Source organism: Martes martes (assembly GCF_963455335.1).
Source record: "Martes martes genome assembly, chromosome: 12".
Lineage (NCBI taxonomy): Eukaryota > Metazoa > Chordata > Mammalia > Carnivora > Mustelidae > Martes > Martes martes.
Window position 1 is genome coordinate 22475982 of NC_137900.1, and position 27410 is coordinate 22503391.

The window sequence follows — 27410 nt, forward strand, 5'->3', positions numbered from 1 at the left end:
GCTCCCTGCTCAGATGGCCTGCTTCTCCCTCTCCCTTTGCTGCTTCCCTGCTTGTGTGTGCTTTCTCTATCTCTCTATGTCAAATAAATCTTAAAAAAAAAAAAAAAAAAGAAATAATCAGTTCTTTCCCTGCTTCCCCATCCCCACCAATGAAGGAAAGAACAGACCTTGAGTCTCCTGGGAGAAATAAGGAGGCAGCCTCTACAAGTCTCTGAACCTGCCACTTGGCCTTCCTAATAAAAACCAAATGTGGCCTTGTGACCCCAATAAAATAACCTAGTTTAGGCTCTGATCCAGGGCCAGTGGAAGTTCTAGATGAAAAGCCTCAAGAGAAGAGCCCCTTCAGATAGCCTGGGCTCCTTCACTGCAACTGCCGATTGGGGCACAAATCTGTATTAATCCTTCTGATGGCTGCCTCAAGGAACCTGATTGCCTTGGGCACCACCTGGCACCAGAGAAATTCACAATGCCTGAAGCTGGGATCTGGGGTCCCCATGCCCAGTCAACATCAAGGTACCAATCCATGCATTTTTGTCCACCCTGACATTAGATTTAGAGTTTAAGCTTGAGGCTGAAAAATTCAGGCAACCCATTACCATTGCATTATATGTTAGGGACAATTCTTTGGGCACCAGACTATATCACTAATGTGTAAATGACACTCTCCTGAAATTTCATAAAACTGTGATCCTGAGTGTGGGCACAAAGCACATCTTTTTCTAGAGAAATTGATCCTCATCTCTCCAATCATTTTTCAGCTAATGTAATTCTTACTTATTATGATCATGATGCTTTCCCATTGGAGCAGGAATCTGGAAGAAAGGAAAACAATCCTAGAAGCAGAACAAAAGTATGAGATCACTCATGGATGGTATTACCATGTAATTTGGACAGATGACTTCCTATACGTTCTGAGTGTGCAAAGTCTGTCTCATTACATCATGCAATGTTTCTCTGAATGGAAACAATAGACATTAGATATGACTTGTTATGTGACCCAAGGCCATTAACTCAGCCCATTTGAGCCTTCACATCTCCCTCAGAAGTCTTCAAGCCATAAAAACAAGGAAAATATCTCAAAATTGGGGTTACCTACTCTGAGATCCCTAGCACTTGCTTTTCCATCAATTGGGTGACCCATTCTCTCTGATGTTCAAGCTATAATAATTTAATTTGAAATGATGGATGTGCTATATTAAATATATTAATAAGAACAGAACTTAAACCTTGCAAACTTTGGGGATTCCTTCCTCTATAAGTGTGGCTAGGTCTACAGAAGCTGAAGTTTACTTATTTAGACCTATGGTCTGGGACCTAGGGCAAAGTAGAGAGACTGTGATAGAGCCAGGATGAGCCATATTACACCGAGTTTTTCCTCCCCTCTAAATCTGAATACTGGCAAGTCAGATGGTTCTGAGGGCTTATTTTATTTTACCATTCAGGATGAACCCATACTAACTTTACCTCTCTGTACCACCTTTTCTTCCTTCGTTGGATGCTCCAGTCTCTTTGTCGTTTACTTGCCAGCTGCCACTCCATTTAGCCATGAAACAGTTTTGACTTTGATGACTTGGATATGAATTAGGACAAAGATCCACATGGCACCTTTGGCCACTTTTGCTTCAGCAAACTGAATAGGGTGTCCAAGAAGAAACCCTTGCATTAGGAAGACTTCTAAGAAGATTCCAATCATCACCACTTCCTGATGTTCACACTCTTATGTAATTACCCCTACCCTTGAGCATAAGCTGGACTTAGTGATTTGCCTCTGACTAATAGAAAAAAGGAAAGGTAATGGGATGTCATTTCCATTAGTTTACAAAAGATCATAACTTCTGTCTTGTTTGCAGACTCTCTCCTTGCTTTGATGAAGTAAGCTGCCATGCTGGAGAAGCCCACATGACAAGGAACCATCGAGCTCCAGCCAAGAGCCAGCAAGGTACTGATTATCACATTCCAGCAGACTTTGAGGAACTGCATCCTGCCAGCAACTGTGTGAATGAGTATAGGAGTTAGTCCTTCCCCAGTCAAGCCTCCGGATGAGAATGTAGCCTCAGCTGACATCTTAATTGCAGCCTTGAAGCAGAGAATCCAGGAAGGCCTTGCCCGAATTTCTGACCAAGAAAAGCCATGACATAGTAAGTATGTATTTTTTAAGCCACTAAATTTTGGAATATCCATTACACAGCAATAGATAATTAATTCACCCCTCAATTTCTGTAACCTTGGTATAAAATATTGCATGTCTGGGAAGGCAGGCACCATACAGGATGACAGTGTCCCTGGCAACATCCCTGGAAGTACTCTCTTCATGCTCAAAAGTATACCATATATTCATATGTTGAAATGGTATCATTGGGCTGTAATAAGCCTGAGTATCCTCCAGGAGGTGAGGCCTAGATGACAGTAACTCATCCCACCCAACAGATAATTTGGGAGCAGATGAAAAGAGTTTGTGTCAAGTTCTACACTCTAAAGGTTTTTCTCACTATTTGTAAAGGCCTGAATGTTTTCAGAGTAAGCTCTTTGTACTTTCTATGAAAAAAAACAAAACAAAACAAAACAAACAAACAAACAAAAAACTCATAAATGTTTTAAAACACTTTTTTAAAAATATTTTTATTTATTTATTTGACAGACCGAGATCACAAGTAGGCAGAGAAGCAGGCAGAGAGAGAGAAGGAAGCAGGCTCTCTGCCAAGCAGAGAGCCCAATGCGGGGCTTGATCCCAGGACCGTGGGATCATGACCTGAGCCGAAGGCAGAGGCTTTAACTCACTGAGCCACCCAGGCGCCCCCTCATAAATGTTTTAAATATAGGACATCAGAGCAGGATCAAATAAACAACCCCAGGATTACTGAGAAGGCTACTGTCTGGCTTCTTACAAGGGACTGGTGCACTTGTAGAAGCCAAAAGAGATAATCATTAGGAGTTGAATGCACTGCTTCCTTTCCCTGAGTGCAAGCCCCAGCCCCAGTCTCAGTGCAGCACACAGAGAACAAGACTCTCTATTAGAAGAAACATTCATTGAGGAGGATTAATATTCTTGGTTGTACTGAAGGTTGTTCTCATCAGAGGATATATTGTCATGAAAACTGTGAGGCTTTCTCAACAAGGACTGAATTATTTCTTTAGGGAAATTTTCCTCCCTGGAAGTACTGGAGAAGCATTTTCTGCTTGAGTAGAAGAGTCAAATTGCTAAACACAGTACTTTTGTTAGGGTCACCCCTGGTGGCCCAAAGGACCTGGCATACTTGATGCACACAGGTGGGGCTTGGATGACACACAGACTCCCCAGAGGCCAGAGAAGAAGGGGGTTGACTCTGGCGTAACCGCTGATCCTTGAAGGCCTCAGCTTTCTGGGGTTGTCTGACCCTGTCTCTGTTCTGTCTGACACTTGTAAGACGATTCTGGTCAGCACAGACAGCTTCTTGGATGCAGGACTTGATACTTGCCTGTTTCTCTTGCTGTGGGTCAGAGAGAGTCTGGTAGTTGGAGGGATGTCGCTTGTCAGGCCCTATTTGGGCCTTGTACATCCTCCTGTTGCTGGCTTAACTCTGAGGCCTCAGATCCATACATATGTGCCAGGTTCTCTTCTAGGACCTTCCCAAGTGAGCTTGTGAGCTTCAGGAGGCCAATCACTCCCAAAAGTAGACACATTTTCAACTGGGTCTTGGTGCTGCACTAAGATGGACATGAACTTGGCCTTTTGCTGGGGACTTTCTTGATGCCCTGTGATTTTTTTTTGGAATTGATCCACTGAAAAAATTGCCTCATCTTTTTTCTGAAGTAACTTCAAGAGGAAACTGTTCATTCTGTGACAGAGTTAGGGAAGCACTCTCTAATTTTCTGTCCTCAGCATGGAGGCTCTTCTCTCTGCCTACAGATGTCCCTACTCCTGAGTCCTCACTTCTGCATTTTCTTGCTTTGGGATCCTGAGGTCTCACTTTCTTTGCACTTCTTCTTTGTGAGAAATTCGTATGCTGGCCCTTGCAGAAGACCAGTTTTGAGTCCCAGGATTTCTGCTGCTGCTCTGTGCTTATTCTGCTGTCCTTCAGTTGATGTGCAGCACCTGGAATGCTTCCATGTCCCCGCTGCACACACTCTGGGACTGAGTCAGTGAAGCCTTGGAAGTCAAGCTATCTGAAGGAAGGGGCATGTCAGTGGGACATCCTTGAGCCTGGTTATGCTCCTCACTCTCTAGTTTAAACTTTAACTCACTCAGGATCTGTCCTTTCAGGTCTGATAGTTTGGAATCTTGGTGAACCAGTATTTTTGGTGAGGGGTGTTCTGTGATCAGGGAATCTACTTCTGTGATCAGGATCTACTTAACTCATGTTGACATTTATCATTTTGGAGCTTCCCAGTTCATTGGTTGTCAAGGTATCCCAAGATTGGGATTGAAGGGTACAGAGCTCCTCGGTGTCGAATATATCCCTGGACAAGTTGGGCATGGCAAAATGTTCTAAATTCTTCTCCACCATCACTTTGCCCTGTTCCATTTCTACTTTGTTACTGGAACTCACATTCTCATGCATTGGCTCATGTCCAGCCTCAGCTTGCCTTGTGAGCACCTCTGGGCCACATGTGTTGTCTTTTACAGTCTCACCGGGTCGCACTTGAACTCTGATGCTGTGTGCAAGGGGCTGAAAAGTCTGGCTGCCCCACTCAGCTATCTGGATGCACTCTGCAGTCTTATGGTCAGTATCAGAGGGTGATGCCTTCCGGCCCCCCATCCTTCATTGCCCACTGATGACATAGAGGGTAGAGGATGATCCACAATGGGGACTGACTTTGTTGTTCTCACCCTGTTTCCCAAAAGACTTTTAGAGCTTTCCTCAAGGGGTTTAAAAAACTCAGCTTTGGAATCCACCCCAGAAATATGCATGGCTGAGGAGGGAAAGTTAAATTGGGGAAGAGGCCATGTTTTGGATTCTCTCAACATACAGAATTTTATGAATTCAAGAACCCTGATTTGCCTCATGTAAAATCTTATAATATGGGCCTCTAGCACCTGTCATGTACTGGGATTAAGAAAAGAATGCTCTAGTGTGGTGCTCTGGCAATAAACCCTACCCACCATTCTTTTTAGAATCTGTTTTTTCTGTAGCAATCTGGGGACTCCCAGAGAAAGGCAGTGTATTGTCATCAGCCACCCACGAATAACACACACCTATAGGAATCCTACCCACAGTGATCTGCAAAACTTCTTGCTCTTATGTAATCTAAGAATGCTCTTCATTTGATTTTGGTCTGTGTCCTTCCTTGAGACATTTAATAATTCATTCCCTGAGTGATTCCTTGAATGACACACACAGTTACTTGTCTCCAAGGCAGCGCTCAGACCTTTCTGATACCCTTTGTGGGCTGTCTTCTGGACTCTTCTCCAGGATATATCCAAGATTATGCCTCATATCCTTCTTAGCTGGAACTTTGTTTGGATCCTCTTATGGAACCTTCCGGGGAGATGCAACTCAGTCTTTGCTAGATCCCTGCTACTATGGCCCTGAAGCTCAAAGAATTATGAGTGAACATGTCTGCCTTTTTGCTGAGAGATTTCTATTAATTTATGCTGAGGCTCCATCAATGCTAGGGGACCTAGACTTCTACAGTCATGGAGGCACCAGCGTGGGATTACCTTCCTTGGACTATGTAACTCCAGTGTCCCCAGGGGTTCACAGGCAATATGAAAATTGCCAGGAAAGATGGAGACTGGTACATAGGCATAAGATGACCAGCTAACAAATGGAAGGTTGGGAGCTCGAAGACAAGTGGTTTCTTGAGATTTCTGGAACACAGGGACTAAACCCTATAAAGTTTCCTGTTACTTCTGCAATACATGCCATTTCAGGTGTTGATTTTCCATCAAGATATGAGGGTCTGACTCATTCTTGGATCTATGGAAAGACACTGCACCGTCCCTAATCTGGGATGAAGAAGAAGATGGGAGGCAGGACTGAAAATAGGCCTGGGTTTTCACCTGAGTGAAAGATGGGGTCTGGGATTGGGGCAGGGTTTGAGGCAAGGGCTGGGGATGTACACCAGGGAGAGCAAGGGATTGGGAATAAGGAAGTGGTGGAGATGCTTGCATTTTGATAGCAGAGATATTATAAATTCCATTGAATAAGACAGTGTGAGACTCTAGTGAGGAAGTACTACTAGAAAATAGGACAGTGGCTATGAAGGACTCACTGTGCAAAGAAAGAAGACCTCAGAAGTGCTGGGTATATTTCTGCTGCAAGTTTCCTGCCAAAGCCTTGATATAGAGGAGCGGTTGATAGAGAGCTTCTCTGGTTTGCCTTCAGTGTTCTGGCCAGTTTTGTGAGCTGTAGTGAACTGTACATCAAATGGCTGCAACAAATTCCCCCAAAGATGTCCATTGGTATTCTGACCACATTTGTTTGGAAAATGGCCCCTCCTGCTTTCTTCTCTAAAATCAGAAAGCCACTGTCCCTCCAAGAGGGCCTGGGAGTTAAAGCCAGGGAAAGAAATTCCACTGGCCTCCTTGTGCTTAGTAGCAGAGTCTCTCCAGAGATAGGTTTCTGGTTGATGGAGGTAGACTTGCTCTTGCTGAGAATTGGAGTGTGATAATGTGGGGAGGAACATATTCCTGGCATAAGCCTGCCAGGAGGAGAAATCTGAACTTGACAGACTAGAAGAGTCACTACCTCTGATTATTGGGATATCAGTGGACAACCCACCAGGGCTATCTAGAGATGACTTCTCAGGAACAGGGTTCAGTGAGATGTAAATTAATTTGGATTGAGTCACAGTTAAAGGGCAGTCTGGCAGTGGTGAAACAGTTGGTGGAGCATGATGACAAGCAAATGAATCAGTGGGATTCCTTGTCCGAGACAGATTTGGTAAGAGGTTGATATCTTGTGAAATGGTGGGGTTAAGACCATAGATGGTATTTAGATGCATTATGCCCCATGGGAGAAGGTAAATTACCCAACTACAGCAGCCACCTCTAGGTTTCCTCTCTCATCCAAAGAGCGGAACAAAACAAAACAAAAATCTCAAACAATAGTGAACATCACAATCCAGGAACATAAGGCCTCTGGTTGGACAACAGGATCTCCTTTCTGAATGTCATGTAGTTTGGAAGGAGGAATGGCAAGGGGATGGGATATGGAATGGCTCACTGGAAACTGAGAATCCAAGGCTTTTGACTCTAGTAGCAGAGAGTGACCAGGGGGTGAGGGTAAGGAAAAATCAGTTAAAGGGGTCATTGGGTTAGGGGAGAAGATGGTGGGGGGTGGTAGAGAAGGCTCAGGCAGAGGGGCTGGTATTAGGTCTCCTGGACAGACTGCTGAGAAGTCAGGGGATGAAGTTAATGATGAGTCAGTCACAGGAGGGGTGGAAGCCAAGAGGATAACAGAGGGAGTAGCAACTTCCAGAGCCTCTGGGAACAGCAGCTGATCCATCTCAGCAGTTGTGGTATTACACACATCACAGAGGGGGTCTCAACATAACAATTGACAAAAGTGGATGGTATCATGATGCTGCCTAGGGGGCTGTGGGAGACAGGAGGTACAAAGCTGCAGCCAGGACCAGAACAAACATAAGTGACCCTGGCAAAGGTAGGCCCCCCATTCACATCCCCGGGACTTTCAGATTCTGACTCTGAGTGTTTCCATCCCATGTCAATTCCAGGCTTCCCTGAGGCTCTAGAAGTTCAAAGACTCTGCTTAAAAGGGGGTACAGGGAAAAAGGTAATGTTTAGTTAACCTTTGTAGAAGAGAAAACACATTTCACGCCTCTTCTACTTGACTCTGGCAAGTTCTCCAACCCGGGAAACCAGGAGAACGATGAAGATAGAAGCAAAAGATCTTATAAGAAGCTAAGTAGAATGTCTTTTACATGATACTCTAGGTAGATTGGACTTGGAGAGCTCCAAGAATTAGGATATAAGGTCACGTGATCAATGCTAATAATAATAAGACTTATATTGCTCTTTCATTCACAATGGGCTTTTCTACATATTATCTATGCTATGTAATACTGAAAACCATCCTATGTGGATCATAGGTCAGTGGTCATCTCAAAGAGGAAATTGAATATCCATGATGTCACAGGTCTTTCATAAAGTCAGGAGACAGAGATTCTGGCTCTTGACATCTCACGTGGCCACCTAATGGGCAACACCCATTGTCCAGATCCATCACTGCTTCATGCTCAGTAATGGTCAGAGCAGGGAATCTGAGAAGGGTTTTGTATTCTGACTACCTTTCCATGAGCCACTCTTCTGAGGCCTCTGTTTTCTGAGAGGGAATGTATCTAGCAGCTTGCATCCTCAGAGATAATGGACCTGAGCCCTTATGGAGAGAACAGCAAGGGTCACCCTTGGAGAGCTCGGGTGGAATAGGCAGACCCTTACCTTTCAGAGTCCCACCTTTCCTCCTCCTCTTGGCTCTGCCCTGATGCTAGAACAAAAATAAAAAGAATGAGGGGGGTTGGGACCCAGGTCTAAATCTTCTCTCAGAAATGGAGACATTCTTTATCCAAGAATAGTCGGACTTTAATTAATAGAACTCTGTGTTCCTTGCTTTTTTCAGTTTTTAAGGTGATAAAGTATTGTCAATATTTATTTCTTTGAAAAACTCAGGGGACGAATTTGTCTGGGAGGTCCACACTTGATATTCTCAGTCAGAAATCCTTTGTTCAATGAGGACATAGAAAATGAAGCCCAATAGTCACATCTATGCTGCCTCAGGTAGGACCCTGTATCCTAGGTCATAGCTCAGACCCCACTGTCTTCTCAGAGGCTCAGCACTGTTCTCCTGATCAGCCCAGCATGAAGGAAGGTTTGATCAAGTGATGCTGGACATGGGAATGTGACTCATGATCAGCCACTGGGAAACTATTCTCTTAAACAGACCTCATACTCTCAAAATAACCCAATTCAGGACTACAGAATCCCTGTATTTGGGATTTTACCCAAGACCCGCCACCATACCCAGATAGACTGTGATTTTCAACTAGAAGCCTTAGTCCTTCCTTAACCCTTACTGCTGCCAGGCCTCTTTTCCTAGAAGAACGAATGTCTGTGCTCTTAAGATATTTTAGGTATTTCTCTAACCCTATCAAAAGCATTTCAAAATACGGGAAAAGGAACAGGAAAACAAAGAATCCATTCTCTTTAGGACAACCTCTGGATTGAACAGACTGAAAAACTGAACAGACTAAAAATCAATGACTTTTCTTGGAACGACAGTAACAAACCACTACCTCAAATCTCCAGAGAGTATCAATGCAGAAAATTATACCTAAGATTAGCTTACCTGAAACAGAAGGCGCTGGAGGCTCAACAATGCTCTCCTCATAGGAACACTTAAACAGACACTTTGACAAATTGCTGGAGGATACATATGGCCTAGCATGAGAGTGAGAAATTCCTGGAGTCACAATCTGATGGGATCCCCCCACTTACATGGGTTTTATTACCGGGAAACCAACCTGGTTCTCATAATAAAGAGCTACCCCCCCCCCCAAATGCTTCCTGGCATTTTCTGTCCAGGAAGAGTAGGGTTAGGAAGATAGGTAACCATTTTGAAAACATCGTGAAATATTTCCAGAGTGTTTTCCATAACAGAAGCCTACTCAAAGGGGAAAATCCTACCAGAGCATTATGCCCCATGGGAGAAGGTAAATTACCCAACCACAGCAGCCGCCTCTAGGTTTCCTCTCTCATCCAAAGAGCGGAACAAAACAAAACAAAAATCTCTGAAAAACTAGTGAACATCACAATCCAGGAACATAAGGCCATCATTAAAAGACGAATGATTAATCATATCCCCTCCCCTCACACCTTACTATGGTATTGACAGCTCTGGTGTAGGAACAGGATCACAGCTAAAAAGAGCTGCAAGGTGTAGGTTTTATTTAGGGAGATTTAGGGAAACCTAAAGACACTAGGGGAGACAAAAACAAGGACACTAGAGGAAATGGCAGCCTTTGATATGTATAGCTACAGTAAAAATTAAACACACTCCAGCACCTAACCAGATTAACATAAGACTTCACATTAATGGTCTCTTTATTTCAGTTCCGATTACCCAATACATCATGTTTGGCTTTCAGAGAAAAATTGCAAGACATGCTAAAAGGCAGGAAAAAGCAAACTGTTAAGACAAACCAAGCATCAGGTAGGTGTACATTCAGAAATGACACATTTCAGAATTCTCATATGTGGAAGCTAAAGTAACCATGATTATTATGTTAAGGGCTCTAATGGAAAAGGTAGATGACATACGAAAACAGATGATGCATGTAAGCCAAGAGAAGGAAATTCTACAAAAGAATCAAAGGAAATGTTAGAAAACAAAAGCAGCATGACAAATGAACAATGCCTTTGATTGAATCATCTGTAGGTTGCATACAGTCAAGGAAAGATATGTGAGTCTGCATAAATGTCTGTAGAAACTTGCCAAACTGAAATACAAAGAGAAAAAGAATTTTCTTAATCCTAAAATCTAGAATATCCAAGAGTTTCAAACTGTGTAATATATATGTAATTGGGATGCCAGAAGAAGACAGAACAGAAAAAACAAAGTAATAATGGCCAAGGATTTTCCAAGATTAATAACAGATTAATGATACATTGTGAAAGTTCAGAGTACACCAAGCAGGGAAATACTAAAAAAGTCTATACCTGGACATATCATATTCAAACTGTATGAAAACAAAAGATAAACTTTGAAAGAATCCAGAGGGAAATAGAAACACTACCTCTAGAGGGAAAAAACCTAAGAATCATGACCTATTATCATAAACCATGAAAGTAAGAGATTGGAGTGAAATGTTTAGTGTTGAAAGAAACAACCACCAATCCAAAATTTTATATCTATTGATATTATCCTGCAAAAGCAAAAGAGAAATAAAAACTTAGACAAATAAAAACAGGGAATTCATCACCAACAGACCTGCCCTGCATAAATGTTAAAAGAAGTTCTTTGGCAAGAAGGGAAATAACTCAGATCTACATAAAGGAAAGGAAGAGAAGAAATGAATGAGGGTCAAATAAAACTTTCATTCATCTTATTCTGAGTTGACCTAATAATAACAATGATAATGTGTTGGGTGATTATAATACATGGAAAAGTGAAATGAATGGCATCAATGTTACAAGGGACAGGAGGAATTGGACACTCCTGCACTATGAAGTGATACAACATTATATGAAAGTGGGCTTAGAGTAGTTGTAAATGTATATTACAAACTCTAGGACAACCACTAAAATATTTTTAAACACAATAATTGATAGACTAACAAAAGTGAGAAAATAGAATTATATATAATGCTTGTTTAAAACCAGAAAAAAAAAAACAGAGAAAGAGGGGAAGGATAGGTATAATGAATAGCAAATAGTATGGACAAGGTAGAGATTTTAATCCAACTATATTTAAAAATCACTCAATGGAAGTGGTCTAAATTCACCAATTAAAAGAGGAGACTGTCAGAGCAGATTAAAAAAAAAAAAAAAAGAAAAAACAAAACAAAAAACAAGACCCAATTATATGTTGTCTATAAAATACCCACATTAAATACAAAGATACAGATAGATTAAAAGCAAAGGGACAGAGAAAAATGTACCATGCCAACACTAATGAAAAGAAAACAGGAGTCACTCTATTACTTTTGGACAAAGCAAACTTCACAACAAGGAAAATTATCAGGGGTAAAGAAGAGCATTACACAACAACAAAGAGGTCAATTCTCCAAGAAGACAGGACACTCTTCAACAGGTACACATGTAACAACATAGTATCAATATATGTGAGGCAAAAACTGGTACAATTGCAAGAAAAAAATGGATGAATCCACTGTTACTGTTGGAGATTTCAACAGCCCTTATCAGAAATGGGCAGATTCAGCAGGCAGAAAACCAGTAAAGATATAGTTGACCCAAACAACATCATCAATCAACTTGCTCTAATTGACACTTATAGAATACCTCATCCAACCACAGAATACACATACTTCTCAAGTTCACATGGAACATTCACTAAGATGGACCATATTCAAGGCCACAAAACACACCTTAACAAATATAAAATAGAAATCACACACAGTATGTTTTCAGACCATAATAGACTTAAACTAGGAATCAACTACAGAAAGATAGCTGGAAATCCCAAAATGTTTAGATTAGATTAAATGACACACTACTAATACACAGGCCAAGAAAGACTCAAAAGAAAAAAAATATTTTAAACCAAATGAAAATTAAAATACAACTGAAGGGGTGCTTAGGTGGCTCAATTAGTTAAGCATCTGGCTCTTGGTCTCAGCTCAGGTCTTGATCTCAGGGTCATGGGTTCAAGCCCTGTCTTGGGCTCTACACTGAGCATAGAGACTCATAAAATAAAATAGAATAGAATAAAAAAAAACAAACTACTTAGTATTTGTAAGATTCAGCAAAAGCATCATTTGAACGTTGTTTTGAATTCATCTATTTGGAAAGAAAGTTTTAGTATCTCTGAGGGACTTTACTTACCTGATTGAATTTCTGTTTCCAAAGTACTGGCAAACACAGTTTCCTCTTTTAGTAGCACAGCACTAGGAGGAGGAACCCCACCTGACCCAGGAAGGCAAGGATGGGAAGACTGAGCAAGTATAATTGGAGTTCAGCCATGGTGCAGAAAGGCTTCTCAGACAAAGATGATTCACATCATTGCAAATGCACTGCTGCCTCAGGCAGCTGGGCATGGAGAATCCATGTGCTAGACTAGAGTTCCAGGCCCACATCACAGGGCTTTAGTTCAGACACCAAAGATTACTAAGTGCTGGGGAAGAGACAGCACAGGAGAGAGAAACTCACATGCAACCCTTCCCCCACTATCCAGCCCAGCAGATGTGTCCATCCTTCCTGGCCTGTTAGATGCCTCCAGCCTACCTTCCTGCTCCACCTAGTCACATATCATATATTTACCTTAGTGAAATATTCTCAGTCCCCTGTTACCCTGATATTACCTGAAACCCTTCTCACTGCTTGGTGATCTCACTTTGGACCTCAATTCATCTCTGAAGGTTTGCTCTACCGCAGGATTTACATTCTCAAGATCTACTCTGCTTCAGCTGCAGCTCTCCCTCATGCATCTTTCCCTGTATGAAGCCAGAAATAGACTCAGTAGCAGCCCCACCCCCATAGCTCCTCAAAAGTATCCAAAAGTACTGAATACCAAAAAGTATTCAAAAGTTCACTAAAAAGCATGAGAAAGCAGAATAGCCTGTACCAAGGAACAGAACGCATGACAAAGAGGGAGACAAGGGCACAACATATCCATGGAACTGAGGAAAACAACTTAAAAACTTTTAGTAATTCTTTCATTTCCCCAAATCCCTCTTAGGCTATTCATGCCCTACAGGTTCTCTTCTACACGTATAGTGTCTCTCCCTGCTGCTCCCTCTTCCCTCCTTGTCCAGTCCCCCTTCTCCCCCCAACATTTTTAAAGGTTCCTTTATTTTACAGAGCAAGTGTGCTGCATCACAGCAGATCAAACTCACCTTGATTTAGGAAGTGGGCTCCTCTAGCATAATGTCTAACGAGCACAACAGTAACGATACCTAGCAATACCTTTTGGATTTTTGAATGACACCTATGTTTATTTCTTCCATGAGAAGTCTTTTTCCCACATACCTTCTACCTTACCTTTTCACCAAAATACCTTATTGTCATCTCTACCAATTTTAAATGATAATGTCATTTTTGTTGATGGTTATATGTATTTATTTCTTCTGCCCATGCTACCTAGTCATATAATAGTTGAAACCATTATGGCTTCATTATTTAGATTATAAACAGTTGAAATTAAGTCCTGTATCATTTCCTTACTTGACTTGCCTACATTCCCTCACTGATGAATCAGCCTTAGCCCTAGACACCCAATCCTTTCCCTCCCATAGGAGGGTTTGCCAGTAATGACAGCCTTCTTTTCTTCTCTTAACCTGCGTCCACAGCTTCACCATTGTCTCTCCCAAGGAAAGCACACTTCTAACCCGCCCACTTCACATACACTCCCTTGACTGCAGGACTTATGTCTGTTAAGAAAAATCCCTCCACATATCTTTGAATTTCTGGAATTGTTCTTAAATAGGCCCCTAGGACTCACAACTATAAAAACATCCTTTAAAGTCTGAGCAAGATAAGTTTCACCCAAAAAAATTTCCAGGTGAGAAGGGGTTATAAATATGGCACATCGAATTGATTTTTCAAACCTGGCCTTGTTCTAAAAGAGGGTGAGAAACTGATCCCAATTAAAGGAAACTAAAGATACACAGCAACTGGATGTAGTATGTGATGCTAGACTAAATACTGTAAGGAGGTTTACACAAACACACATGCACACACACACACACAGAAGACATTACTTGATGAATTGATAAAAATGGAATTTGAGTGGGGCAATAGTTAAAAGTTTTACATCAATGTGAAATTTACTGACGGAGATAACTGTGCTGTCAGAAAATATTCTTTTTAATAAGAAATACACTATGAAATATTCAGGGAGAAAGTGTGTAATGCATGAAATATATTCTCAAATATTCAAGAATGTATGCATATGTTTCATATGCATATATGTGTCTTCCTATATGTCCTATATGTAGAGAAGGGGAAGGAGAAAAGGAGAGAGAGGTTGTAAACAGGTCAAAATCTTAATAGGTACATCTGGATAAAGGGTATATGGCTTTACCATCTATGGCTTTTCCATCTATACAACTTTTCCACAACTTTATTTTCAAATACATTTAAAAAATGAATTTAACCCAACTTTTGAGATTTCTGGATTTGATTCCAGAAGCTACTGCCTCCACCATACCCCAGCCTCAGATGTGTGCAATGCCAACTTTAAAACAGTTGTCTCAAGTTCTGTCTAATGCAAGAAACGTGGAATCTTCTCTGCACATTTGAAACATGCTAACATTTCAACAAGGTTTTACATATTTAGCAAAGAGCACCCCCACTAAAAAAAAAAAAAGATTTTAGAAATTATATGCAATATGAAACAAACAACAAAGAAAAAAAATTCAACATCAACCTTGCTCACTAACATGGAACACCTAACTTCCTTTTTCTCTAGTGCCACCAGGTTGTTCCTCTCCTGGGTTTTGCAGTGTGAATTGATTTGCCAGCACTTTGTTTGCTCTGCTAGTCAGTTACCAGTCCTACAACAGATTTCCATCTTCCCAAAATGTGTTCACAACCTTTGGCCTTTATGCTCCCCTTCTGGTCATCTTTAAGCATTTATTTTTAAATCCTTTGTTTTAAAAGCTTTATTGAAATACAGCTCACATATCATAAAATTCACCCATTTAACATGTATAATTTCTTGATTTTCAGCATATGCTTCACCACAGTCAATTTTAAAATGTTGTCATAACTTAAGAGAAACAAATCTGCAACCTTTTGCTATTATTCTCCTCTCCCTTCCTCCCTCCAGCTCTAAGATGAACTACTTTCTGCTTCTAGATTTCCCTATTCTGGATATTTCATATGAATAGAATCAAATGTGGTCATTAGTGACTGGCTTCTTTCATTTAACATGTTTTCAAGGTTCATCCCTGTTGTTGCATGGATTAGGCTTTTTTATTCCAAAAAATATTGTATCATAGGGATATGTTATATTTTATTTAGCCATTTCTCAGTTGTCAGATGTTTGAATTGTTTCCATCTTTTGACCTTTTAATAAGATAGCTATGAACATTTGTTTACAAGTTTTTGTGTAGACTTATGTTTTCATTTCTCGTGAGTATAAACCAAGAAGTGGAACTGCTGGGTCCTATGTTAACCCTATGTCTAACATTTTGAGCAACTGCCATTACTGTTTTCTAAAATAGCTGTACCATTTTTCAATCTCACTAACATTGTGTGGGGGTTCTAATTTCTCCACATTCCTACCAACATTTGTATTCTTTTTTATTTTAGCCATTCTTGTGGGTGTGAAATTTTGGCAAATATTGATTTTGATTTGCATTTTTCTGATGGTTAATGATATTGAGCAGTTTTCATCTAATCTTTTACTTTTAATTCCATTTTGGAGAGAGGGGAGTGTTTGATCTACTTCATTTAAGTTGAAACACAGTAGTTTATTTGAAAAGTAACAGGACAAATTTTCTTCTAAATATTTGAAAACACATAGTGCCAAGTCTTTAACAACATATATGGTGTTCTTCTATACTTTTTGCATATTACACTTACTGAGTGATTAAGGGACAGTGAAATTCTGCCCTGGATTTGCTCCGTAAGATTACTTCTCGTGTGGGGTTGAGGAATTCACTCAAATGGCTCCTCAGGGTTAACTATAAGGCAGAGCAGAACTGATTGCCAAAGCACCTAAAGCCCAGTGCCTTTTTGTCACCAATGCTGCATACACCTGTTGTGATTAAGTGTGTAGCACAGGTGATAAACATCAAGGAAATGTGAGAGCTTTGATGTGGACACACAGCATATGTCTCAGAGATGGATGGCAAGATGTTTAAATGGGCTTTTGCACTTTAATCACAGTGTATCACACCAGTCTAATGATAATAGTGCAAGTTGGGTGGCAGATATGTGGGAAGTTATATTGTTCTGTGTGCCCTTGGACAAGCTTAAATATTTCTGTAGTAAAAACCATTAAAAATAAGATGTTGGGTGCCTCACAAGGATAGGGAGAAGGGCTCAGAAGGAGACCTGGCAAGGGTAGATCAGTCCATCAAGACTAGAAGTTAGCTCTCTCTCAATAAAGACATTCAGAAAGTATATTTCCTTTGAGATTGGGAAGGAAACCTCTTTCCATATAACAGGAAGGAAGAGGAAAATGAAGAATGGGGAGATTTTTTTGGAAGAATTTTTTTTGTTTTGTTTTGTGAGAAGCTCCATCACTGCTTTCTTGCTCCTCCGTGAGCTGTGGTCCAGCATATCTGCTGGACAAGTGAAGATGACCTACATTTGAGGAAAGTAAAGGAAATTTGAAATAGACCTGAGTGCCACCTGGGTGTCTGTCAGTTAAGAATATGCCTTCAGTTCAGGTGATGACCCTGGTGTCCTGGGATTGAGTCCTGCTCCTTGCTTGGCAGAAAGCCTGCTTCTCCCTCTACCTCTGCCACTCCCCCTGATTGTGCTCCTGCTCTCTCTCCAATGAAATTAAAAGTAAAATAAAATAACTTAGATCTGAGAACACTGAGGAGAGAATGTACTAAGGAAATAGTGACCTAACTCCATTTATTTTGTTCAAGTTAGTAAGTCTTGGATAAGTATTTGTGGAGTGAATGATTTCCAGGTAGTGCTGGGGCTGAATTTCATGTGGCATCAGTAGACTCAGTTGTGAGTAGACTTAGTTTTGACATGGGAGATTTAATCCAACAGTAATCAGTTACATACAGAAAATCATTTCTTAAAAAGGCAGAGAGACAGGATTTTGCCAGACAGGAAGGACTGAAGGGGATTAGATATGGTCGACCACTTGTACTGGAGACTGTTTTTTTTTTTTTTTTTTTAATTGAAGAATGGCTGATGCAATATCACATTAGTGTCAGGTATACAACTCTATGCTGTGCTGTGCTCACCACAACTGCAGCTACCATCTGTCACCAGATAACACTATTACAGTGCAATGGACTTGTTTCCTATGCTGGACTGGTGCTTTTAAAATGTTGGTTACCTGGCATGCCATCAGCGAGGAAGGAAGAACAAGGCCTTGCTGGATAGGCAAGAAGTGGAAAGGGAATGATGTGGAGTAGAAAAATTAACAGGGACATATAAGCTGGAAGGACAGGGGCATGAGGCAGAGGGACAGAATGTCAGACTATGCTATTCCCGATGGCAGAAGTGTTCCCGGGAATAAGCTCTACAGGGTGGCATGAAGTGCACTGGATTTGCCATAATGGACTATAAAATGAGATTATGTAGGAACCGGCAGGCTGGGTTACTGGCTGGTCTGTCTGCATAGATTTTAGAGCCTCCTGTACCCTCTCCTCCCCTCTTCAGGTTCCCTGCCCAGGACCCCTTCCCAACTATTGTCCCCCTCAGGGCCTCCACAGCGTCAGATCTGCATTCTTTCTGTGACCCGAACATTCAGATAATGTAGGGCCAATGATAAATGGGACAAGAAGCTACAAGTGTGGTAGTGAGAGAGATAATGGACATCTGGTTTTTTGTTTTAGCACTGAGCAGTCCTGAGACTGTCCAGAAGACAACTCAGGTGTTTTCTATCACACTCACCCCATTTTGAGTCCCAGTCTGAGGTGGAGTTGCCTTCCCTCCATAGCCCTGTTTTAAGTGTGGGAATGTGTGCCATCTTGCCCCCCCCCCAAAAAAAAGCATTCCATGGAGTTCCATGGTAAGCCCCCAAACATCTGTATCCTAGTACACAATCTAGAACTCACCTCTGAGTTGAGTTATGAACTCAACTTCATAAGTTGCATGTCTTCTGGGGAAGAGCTACCAAGGCTCCACTAAGGCCGTGATATTAAAGGTGGCATACTGCCAGCCTAGCCATAGTAAAGGCTGTATCCTATATATTGTCATCGAGTGTGGATGGAGTGAGTTATGAACTCACTTCATAAGTTGCACATCTTCTGGGGAAGAGCTACCAAGGCTCCACTAAGGCCGTGATATTGAAGGTGGCATACTGCCAGCCTAGCCATAGTAAAGGCTGTATCCTATATATTGTCATCGAGTGTGGATGGAAGGCAGGTACCAAGATCACCTTCCCCCAAAGGGGATGCCATGCCTGACAGCCTGCAGGTATTGCTTGCATACTCAAGGAACAGAACCATGCCTTTTTGGTATAAGGCATCAGTAGGCTGTGCCGGATTCCAGTTTGCCTCAAAGTAGTGGTGCCTGGATCAGACTGAGGAAGGAGGGGAGTGGGACAGGGTCCTGAGAAAGGGATGATTTGACATAAACTTTTGTTCTACCAGCAAGGTCCCTCTTTCACCTTTTCATTTCTTCAAAGGTGTCTTATCCTGGAAGGTGGTAGCTGCCTTGTCAACATTCCTACCACTAACAGCTAAGTGATGATTTTGTTCTGCAAAAAATATCCTCAGTCCAGCAGCCTGAAGAAACACCCAGGGAAGGAAGCACTTCCAGTGGGAAACCTCAATGTCAAGTTTAACGTGACTCACAGGACAGATTCTTCAGCAGCATCTAGGGTATTCTTTGACGCTACCCCAACCAGCCCAAGATCAAGCCGAACAACACCCCGCCCCCCGAAAACACTCCCATTTAGAGTTCATCCACCTGTGGGATCCTCTGATCACTGACTTCTAAGTAATGATTAAGCTACTGTAACACAACAACAGTGAAGAAAAAACAGGGGCTTAATCATTATTTTCTGAAAACTATACCTGTCTTTGATCCTCCTCAGATATAGAAGACTTGCTGTAAAGGGTGTGAAACATTCAATGAGGGGAGAGGTGTGAGCTACTATACATTTTCAGTAAGGCTAAGCCATGGGACAGGAGAGAGAGCCCATCTCCTCAAACTTCTTCAGAAAGGGAATGGGCTTTTGGGGGCTTTCAGGGGCACATGATACATATTTCCCAAGAGGTCCAGGAGATTGGTCACCTTTTAGAAGCCGAAGGAAGCAATCAGTAACAGCTGAACTGAGTTACCCAAAACCCATGCTCTCAAGACAGTACACAGAACAGACATCACTTTACTAGAGAAATATTGATTCCTCACAAGGGATTATTTTGGGGGTAGGAAATGCCCCCCAAAACCCTCTCCTTGGAAATTCTGGAGAAGTTTCCTGTGTAAATAGTAGACACACATCTCTGCACACAGTGCCTTCAGGAGTCGTGAGAGTAGCTGGAGGCCACTGGGCAGACTGATGCCCGAAGGTAGCCTTTTGGTGGGGCACAGGCTCCCTGAGGGGCATGGAGAGGGGATACTTCTGATGCAGTAGCTGCTCCTTAAATGCCCCAACTTTCTGGGGCTGTCTGTCCTTGTTTCTGAGCTGTCTGTTACTTCCAGTAAGGCCTTGGCCAGCAAAGCCAGTTTCTTGCTGGCAGGACCTGGTATTTGTCTCCTTATGGGTGGGAACCATGTAGTTGAAAGGAAACTCCAAGATAGGCTGTGCCTGAGCCTGCACTTGTGCTTTCTGCTGAGTTTTCCCAAACTTGGTTGGGGAGGGAATGGGCTGCTGAGGGCAGGTGCTGCCTTATTGCACGCAGACGCCCCATTCTCTCCTCTTGGAACTTCCCAACAGCTGTCATGATTTTCTGAGCTTTGGGCGTCCAAGTAAAGGCAGCTCTACCATTAAGTTGGCCTCTGCTTTCCACAGATAGGGGACCATGCTTCTCCTGGGAGTTTTCTTTCCTTTTGCATTTTATCCCAGGAGTAAGCCATTGCAAAAAAAAATCATTTTTTTATTGAAAAGGCTTTCAGGAGGAGGCTGGCCCTTCTGGGAAAGGCTTTCAGGAGGCAGCTGACTCTTCTGTGATAGGGTCTGGGAAGGCTGGCTTCCCAGCTTTACCTTCAATACCGCGTCCTAAGTAGGGAACCTCTTCTTCGATGCCACATCTTCAGTAGGGAACCTGTTCGTCCTCGGTTGGCATGTTCCCAGTCCTGCATCCCCTCCACCATGCTCTTGTGCCTTGGAACCCAGAGGCCTCATGGTCTTTGCAGCCGGTGGGGGATTCTTATTCTGGCACTTCCTTAAGACATGCTTAGGGACCCAGGGCTCCTGCTGCTGTTCCATAGTAATTCCTGTGTCCTCTGGATGGACATGCAGCACCTGGGAAGCTCTCATGTCCCTGCAGGAGACACCCTGAGTCAGTGAAGCCTTGTAAGTCAAATGATCTGACGCAGGGGGCAGGCCAGTGTATGGGGCTTGAGCCTGGCTATGCTCCCTGTCCTCCAGTGTAAGCTTTAACTCATGCAACAGTTTTTCTTTGAGATTCAATGATTTAGGATCTTGCAGAATTGGTATGTTTGGTGGGATGGTGGTTTTGACTTGACGCTCATTCCCCTGTATAATTTGGGAGCTAACTGGCTTGTCGGTTGTCAAGATGCTAGGTTGTGATTGATATGTATGAAATTCCTTGGTCCTGAATATCTCCCTGGACTTTGTGGGCACAACAACAGGTTCTGGATTCTTCATCTTTATGCCTGTTGCCCTCCTCTTCCAGCATCGCAATTTGCACTCTTACCCTTTGGCTCACGTCTGAGTGCACCTTGCCTTGTAGGCAGCCTTGGGGGCTGTCTGTTGCCTATGGTGTCATGTCTGACAGATGTAAGAGTCTGTCTGCCGTCCTTAGTTTTTGGAACATGCTCTGCCAAATGATGGTTGATATTAGAGGGTGATTGCCTCAGAATTCTCTGTTCTTCCTTGCCCACAGTTGAGGTGGCAGGGAGAGGACGATCCTGGATGGGGGCTGAATTTGCTGTTCCTGCTTTGTCTCCATGGAGAGATTTCAAGCTTCCATCAAGGGAGTATGTGGACTCTTTCAATTTAAAGTGCTCTATGGATTCAAGGACCCTAGGGGGAAGGCCCCAAGTCACCCTCTTATTACGCCTTTTAATATGGTCTTCCAGCTTCTGTGCTGCACTAGGTTCAACAAAGGGAAGCTCCTGGAAGGGAGTAGTCCTCAAACTCTGATGGTGGCAAACTTCTCTTTTATTTCAGTCTGGGATTTCTCAGAAAGAAGTGATGTCTGCTTGATAGTATGCCATGAATTATGCACAGTCCCAGGCAACTGACCCTCACTGATTTCCTCAGACTTTCTGCGTAAATATATCTTCAGGTGTTTTCAAGTTGTCTCTGACCCATAGTCTCCACAGACACCATGGAGTTTTTCACTGATGGGCTCCTAACTTCTTTCTCAGAATCATACCCCATATCATTCTCTGGGTTGTGTCCCTGATCCTTCTCCAGGTCATCTTCGTACTTTGCCAGGTCACTGTCCTCTAGCAGAAGCATTTCTGGGTCCTCCACATACACACCTTTTGACATACTCCCTCTGATCTGACCCTTATTAGAGATCCCTGAGCGTCCACAATGGCGCTGAGACTCAGGTAGCTGTGGAAGAGTACTCGGACCGCTCATCAGTGCGAGAGACTCATAGACCCTGCGGGGCAGGCCCCACTGGTGTTGGATGAGCCTCTTTCGAAGGTGAATCTCTAGTTTTCTCTGAAGCTCTACATTCAGAGGAAACTGTCCGGGAGGGACAGAGATGTCAACTTGGGCCTTGGTGGCCTTGAGGCTGAGAGAAGGGTTAGGAGCTGAAGGGCAGTAGTCTTCCTGGGATCTTTGGACTACAGTGGGTAAACCCCACACACGTTTCTGTACCTTCTGCAACATTTTCCATTCCAGATGGTGCATTTCTGTTGACTCTTGGATTCATTCTGAGGTCTGTGAATACACACTCCACAGATCTTGATGTTGGGTAGAGGATCAGATGGCAGGATTGGGAGTGGGGATTGAAGGTGGGCCTGGGGCTGGACATGAGGGATAGGTAGGGGCTGGGTTTGAGGCAGGAGTTGGGTGGGTTCTCAGGCAAGGATGGAGGAAGTGGATGGGGAACTACTGTGGATTCCTGCTCTGGGAGGCATTCGAGATGTTATCTGAGGCATCAGCAGCAGGGAAGAATGACTCACTATGCAGCATTTGGAGACTCCAGAAGAACTGGATGAGGGTTTGCTGTAAATGGCCCTCCTCCAAGGTTATAGAATATGGGCACTGCTGATGCATAGGCAACTCCTTTGATTGGTCTTTGCTGCTCCAGAAAGGAAGGGAGGATGCGCAATCATGCTTATCAGCAATTGTTTGCTTTGAAAAAGAACGCTTTGTTTCCTTCCACCTGAGGAAGTCACACCTCTTTTGGACTTGTTTCTCTAGAAGTGCCAGGGCATCAGGGATGAGAAGTGAGAGGTTACCAGGCTCTACAAGGTTGGCTGCAGGGTCTCCCCTGGAAGAAGCCTCTGAAGAATGGAGGGCTTGATGGAAATCACGTGGAGCCGGGGTTGAAGGGAAGAAGTCTTTGGCATGAGTTTGCCACTGAGGGAGGTCTAAAACTGACAAGCTGGAGGGGTCAATGTCTGTGATTGCTGGGACATAAATAGACAACCCACCAGCGCTCTGTGGGGGTTAGCTCTCTGGAACAGGTTTCCTTGAGATGGAAATCGGTTTAGATTGAGTCACAGTTAAATGGCAGTCTGGCGGTGGTGAAGCAGACTGGGTTGGTGGTGCGTGATGACGAGCAAAGGTCTCAGTGGGATTCACCCTCTGGGACAACTCCGGTAAGGGGCTGACACCTTGGGAAAGGGTAGGTTCTGGAGAGAAGATGGTATTTAGAGACACTGTCTCTGTTTGGACACTACGGTCCACTGAATGGGCATGATGGGGTGGGACATGAGGTGGAAAGGCAGGGGGCTGGGCTGGGAAATGGTCCATTGGGAATTTGGAATCCAAGGGAGGAAAGGCCTCTGGTGGCAAAGAATCACCTGGTGGTTAGGGTGAAAAAGAAATCAGCCACAGGGATCACTGGGTTATGTGAGAAGATGGAGGCAGGTGGTGGGGAAGGCTCAGGAGGCGAAGCTGGTATTAACTCTCCTGGAGGGACTGCTGAGAAGTCAGGGGAGAGTGAATGATGAAGAGGTCACAGGAGCTGTGGAAGCCAAGGGAGTAGAATCTTCCAGAGCCTGCAGGAACAGCAGCCGGTTGATCTCAGCAGTTGTGCTATTACATACCTCACAGGAGGGGTCTGGACATAACAGTTGACGAAACTGGATGATGGTATGATGCCGGCCGAGGGGGCTGCAGGAGATAGGAGGTACAAAACTGCAGCCAGGACCAGAACAAGAGGAGGAGGCCATGCAGGCCTGACGAGGGAGGGGCCACCTGAAGCCTGCTGTCCCTTCACAATGCCCCACCTTTATGACTTGACCGTGCACTCAGTAGCCTTCACCCCAATATCTGTTCCTATGGGGCCACCTGAAGCCTGCTGTCCCTTCACAATGCCCACCTTTATGACTTGACAGTGTACTCAGTAGCCTTCACCCCAATATCTGTTCCTATGGATACCCCTCCCCCCCCATGGCTGTGACAGACTGCAGTGAATCCTGCAATTGCATAAAACGTGCTCTAAGAGGCAACAGTATCAAGGGAAAAAACTGGTCACCTTCTTAAAATAGAGATCAGCTTCCGGGTCTCCTCGACTTCCCGTTGGTACCATCTGTCATCTGGAGAAACAGGAGAGTGAGTTATATAGTGAAAGTAGAAACATAGATATTGATACAGGAGTCCCCTTATGGGACAGCCTTGGGATGCTGGACTCTGAAAGCCCCAATAATCAAAAGATGAGGGCAAATGGCCAAGGATGCTCCACCAATAAGTGAAACCATATGATACTTGACTTTCTCTGTTTGACTTATTTCACTCAGCATAATCTCTTCCAGTCCTGTCCATGTTGCTACAAAAGTTGGGTATTCGTCCTTTCTGATGGAGGCATAATACTCCATAGTGTATATGGACCACATCTTCCTTATCCATTCATCCGTTGAAGGGCATCTTGGTTCTTTCCACAGTTTGGCGACCGTGGCCATGGCTGCTATAAACATTGGGGTACAGATGGCCCTTCTTTTCACTACATCTGTATCTTTGGGGTAAATACCCAGCAGTGCAATTGCAGGGTCATAGGGAAGATCTATTTTTAATTTCCTGAGGAATCTCCACACTGTTCTCCAAAGTGGCTGCACCAGTTTGCATTCCCACCAACGGAGTTGAGGGAAATTGGAAGGGGAGGTGAACCATGAGAGACTATGGACTCTGAAAAACAACCTGAGGGTTTTGAAGGGGCGGGGTGGGAGGGTGGGGGAACCAGGTGGTGGGTATTAGGGAGGGCACAGATTGCATGGAGCACTGGGTGTGGTGAAAAAACAATGAATACTGTTACGCTGAAAATAAATAAAAAATTAAAAAAAATATTTTAAAATAAATAAATAAATAAATAAATAAAAGCTTAAAAAAAAAAAAACCACAACAACAACAAAAAAAAAATGGCCAAGGATGTGAAGCTGGTTAGTAATCTTGCTTCCTGTATAAAGTACTTTCATGTAAATTATCCATGTGATGATCAGACCACCTCTGTGAAGCAGAGAGGTCAGGGAAGACTCCTGAGTATCCATGATGTCACAGAGCTTTCACAAATTCAGGAACAGAAGTTCTGACTCTTGACATCTCACACGGCCACCTATTGGGCAGCACTCATTGTCCAGATCCATCACTGTTTCATGCTCAGTAGTGGTCAGAGCAGGGGATCTGAGAAGGGTTTTGCACTCTGGCTCTATTTCCATGAGCCTCTCCTCTGAGGCCTCTGTTTCCTGAAAGGGAATGTACCTAGTGGCTCGCATCCTCAAGAGATCATGGGCCTGATCCCTCATAGAAAGGACAGGAAGGGTCAGCCTTGGAGAGCTCAGGTGGAATAGGCAGAACCTTACCTTCCAGAGTCCCACCTTTCCTCCTCCTATTGGCTCTGCCCTGACACTAGAAGAAAAATGAAAAGAGTGAGGGGGGGTGGGGTTGGGACCCATGTCTTACTCTTCTCTCGGAAATGGAAACATTCTTTAACCAAGAATTCTAGGACTTAACAGAACTTTGTGTTCCTTGCTTTTTTCAGTCTTTAAGGTGATAAAATGTTGTCAAGCTCTACTTCTTTCAAAAACTGAGGGGACGACTTTGTCTGGGAGGCCCACACTTGATATTCCCAGTCAGAAGTCCTTTGTTCAATGAGGACATGGAAAAGGAAGCCCAACAGTCACATCTATGCTGCTTCGGGTAGGACCCTGTATCCTAGGTCATAGCTCAGACCCCACTGTCTTCTCAGAGGCTTAGCAGTGTTCTTCTGCTCAGCCCAGCATAAAGGAAGGCTTGATCAAGTGATGCTGGACATGGGAATGTGACTCGATATGATCGAGTGCTGGGAAACTTTGCTCACTTATACAGACCTCATCCTCTCAAAATAACCCAATCCAGGACTACAGATTCCCTGTGTTTGGGATTTTATCCAAGAACCACCACCATACCCAGAGAGACTGTAGTTTCAAGTAGAAACCTTAGACCTTTCTTAACACTTACCCCTGCCAGGCCTCTTTTCCTAGAGGAGTGAATGTCTGTTCTCTTAAGACTTCCCATTTTAGGTGTTTCTCCCACTCTACAAACTCCTTTTAAAACATGGGTTTAGGGTTCCTGGATGGCTCAGTTAAGTGTCTGCCTTGGGGTCAGGTCAGGATTCCAGGGTCTTGGGATCTAGGGATCTAGCCCTGCATTGCACTCCCTGCTTAGCTCTCCCTCTGGCCCTCTACCCCACTTGTGCTCTCTTGCTTTGTCTTAAATAAAATCTTAAAAAAAAAAAAAAAGAATAAAATTTGGGATTAGAAATGGAAACCGTAATAATCTATGTTGAGCTCCCCCCCACCCACCCAAGGGTTTCTTACCTTTTGGGTGGTTTTGGTTTTCCAAGTTGGAAATGGAATCCCCATCAGGTAGCACAGGGAACAGAAGGGGCAATCCCAACCCACACATTAAGGTGAAGTTGGGATCAGTCTCCAAGCATGTTGAGCCAAAGCTCAGACATGGTTTAGTATAGCTATTCAGAAATGAGAGAACATTCCAGTGTTTGAATCCATTGTCTGATCACAAGACAGCCTATACTGTGCACACGCTGAATATATATCCTCCCCAGGCCTACATCACAGAGCACTGTCACAAAGAGTTTCTGAGGGTGGGGGAGGTGACAATCAAAGAGGATGTGTCCATAGCTCCTCCCCCACCTGCCAGCCCAGAAGACCCCTCCACCTCTCCTACGTCCTTCAGGTCTAACCTACTCTGGCATCCTATTTTCTACACATTTTCATTATATCACACACTTACATTTATGAAATTTTCAGTTTGTTCCATCTATAACCCATGTATTAATTACCTGGGTCCCTCTTTACCATTAAGAGACCTTAACTTGGGTCTTATCCGTTCCATTGCCTTGAAAGTCTGCAAAACTGCCTGGAATTTTTGCTTGCACCCTGACATTTACACTCAAGATGACATATGTTCTCAAATCCATCTTTCCTATAGAATGTATTTGCCTTACCTGACCGCAGATATAGACTTTAAAGTTCTTTCTTATTTAGTTTTGAACATGTTGCATAGCAAATTTTATTTTTTGTTTTAACCTTTAGGATCTTCAGTCAGAGAGGCTAACTCAATTCAAATCAATAATTCACCGTTAAATATTCCCGAAACTAAAATCAGTATAAAACAAATATAAATAATTAAACTTTCAAATGATCTTGGAGTGTTAAGTCCGTAGCAGTTTTCTGAAGTTAAGGGAGAAACTGCATAAAACCTTTGGGGATGTGCCACACACACACACACAAACACACATATGCATGAGTGGGGGAGAGGGGCAGAGGGAGAGAATCTTCAGGC

At 43.2% G+C, this 27410-nt stretch overlaps 2 pseudogenes across 2 annotated transcripts; both read right to left on the reverse strand.

Moving 5' to 3' along the window:
• Positions 1-4672: 4672 nt before the first annotated feature.
• On the reverse strand, positions 4673-7427 carry LOC308353300 (spermatogenesis-associated protein 31D1-like; annotated as a pseudogene). Its single transcript has 3 exons — positions 7146-7427; positions 5639-6430; positions 4673-5506 (listed from the first exon to the last, which is right to left on the reverse strand). The product of its transcript is annotated as a spermatogenesis-associated protein 31D1-like (transcript).
• A 12219-nt stretch (positions 7428-19646) lies between these two features.
• Positions 19647-27045, reverse strand: LOC308353301 (spermatogenesis-associated protein 31D3-like; annotated as a pseudogene). Its single transcript has 5 exons — positions 26935-27045; positions 25427-25472; positions 24109-24169; positions 21098-23768; positions 19647-20957 (listed from the first exon to the last, which is right to left on the reverse strand). The product of its transcript is annotated as a spermatogenesis-associated protein 31D3-like (transcript).
• Between the last annotated feature and the right edge of the window lie 365 nt (positions 27046-27410).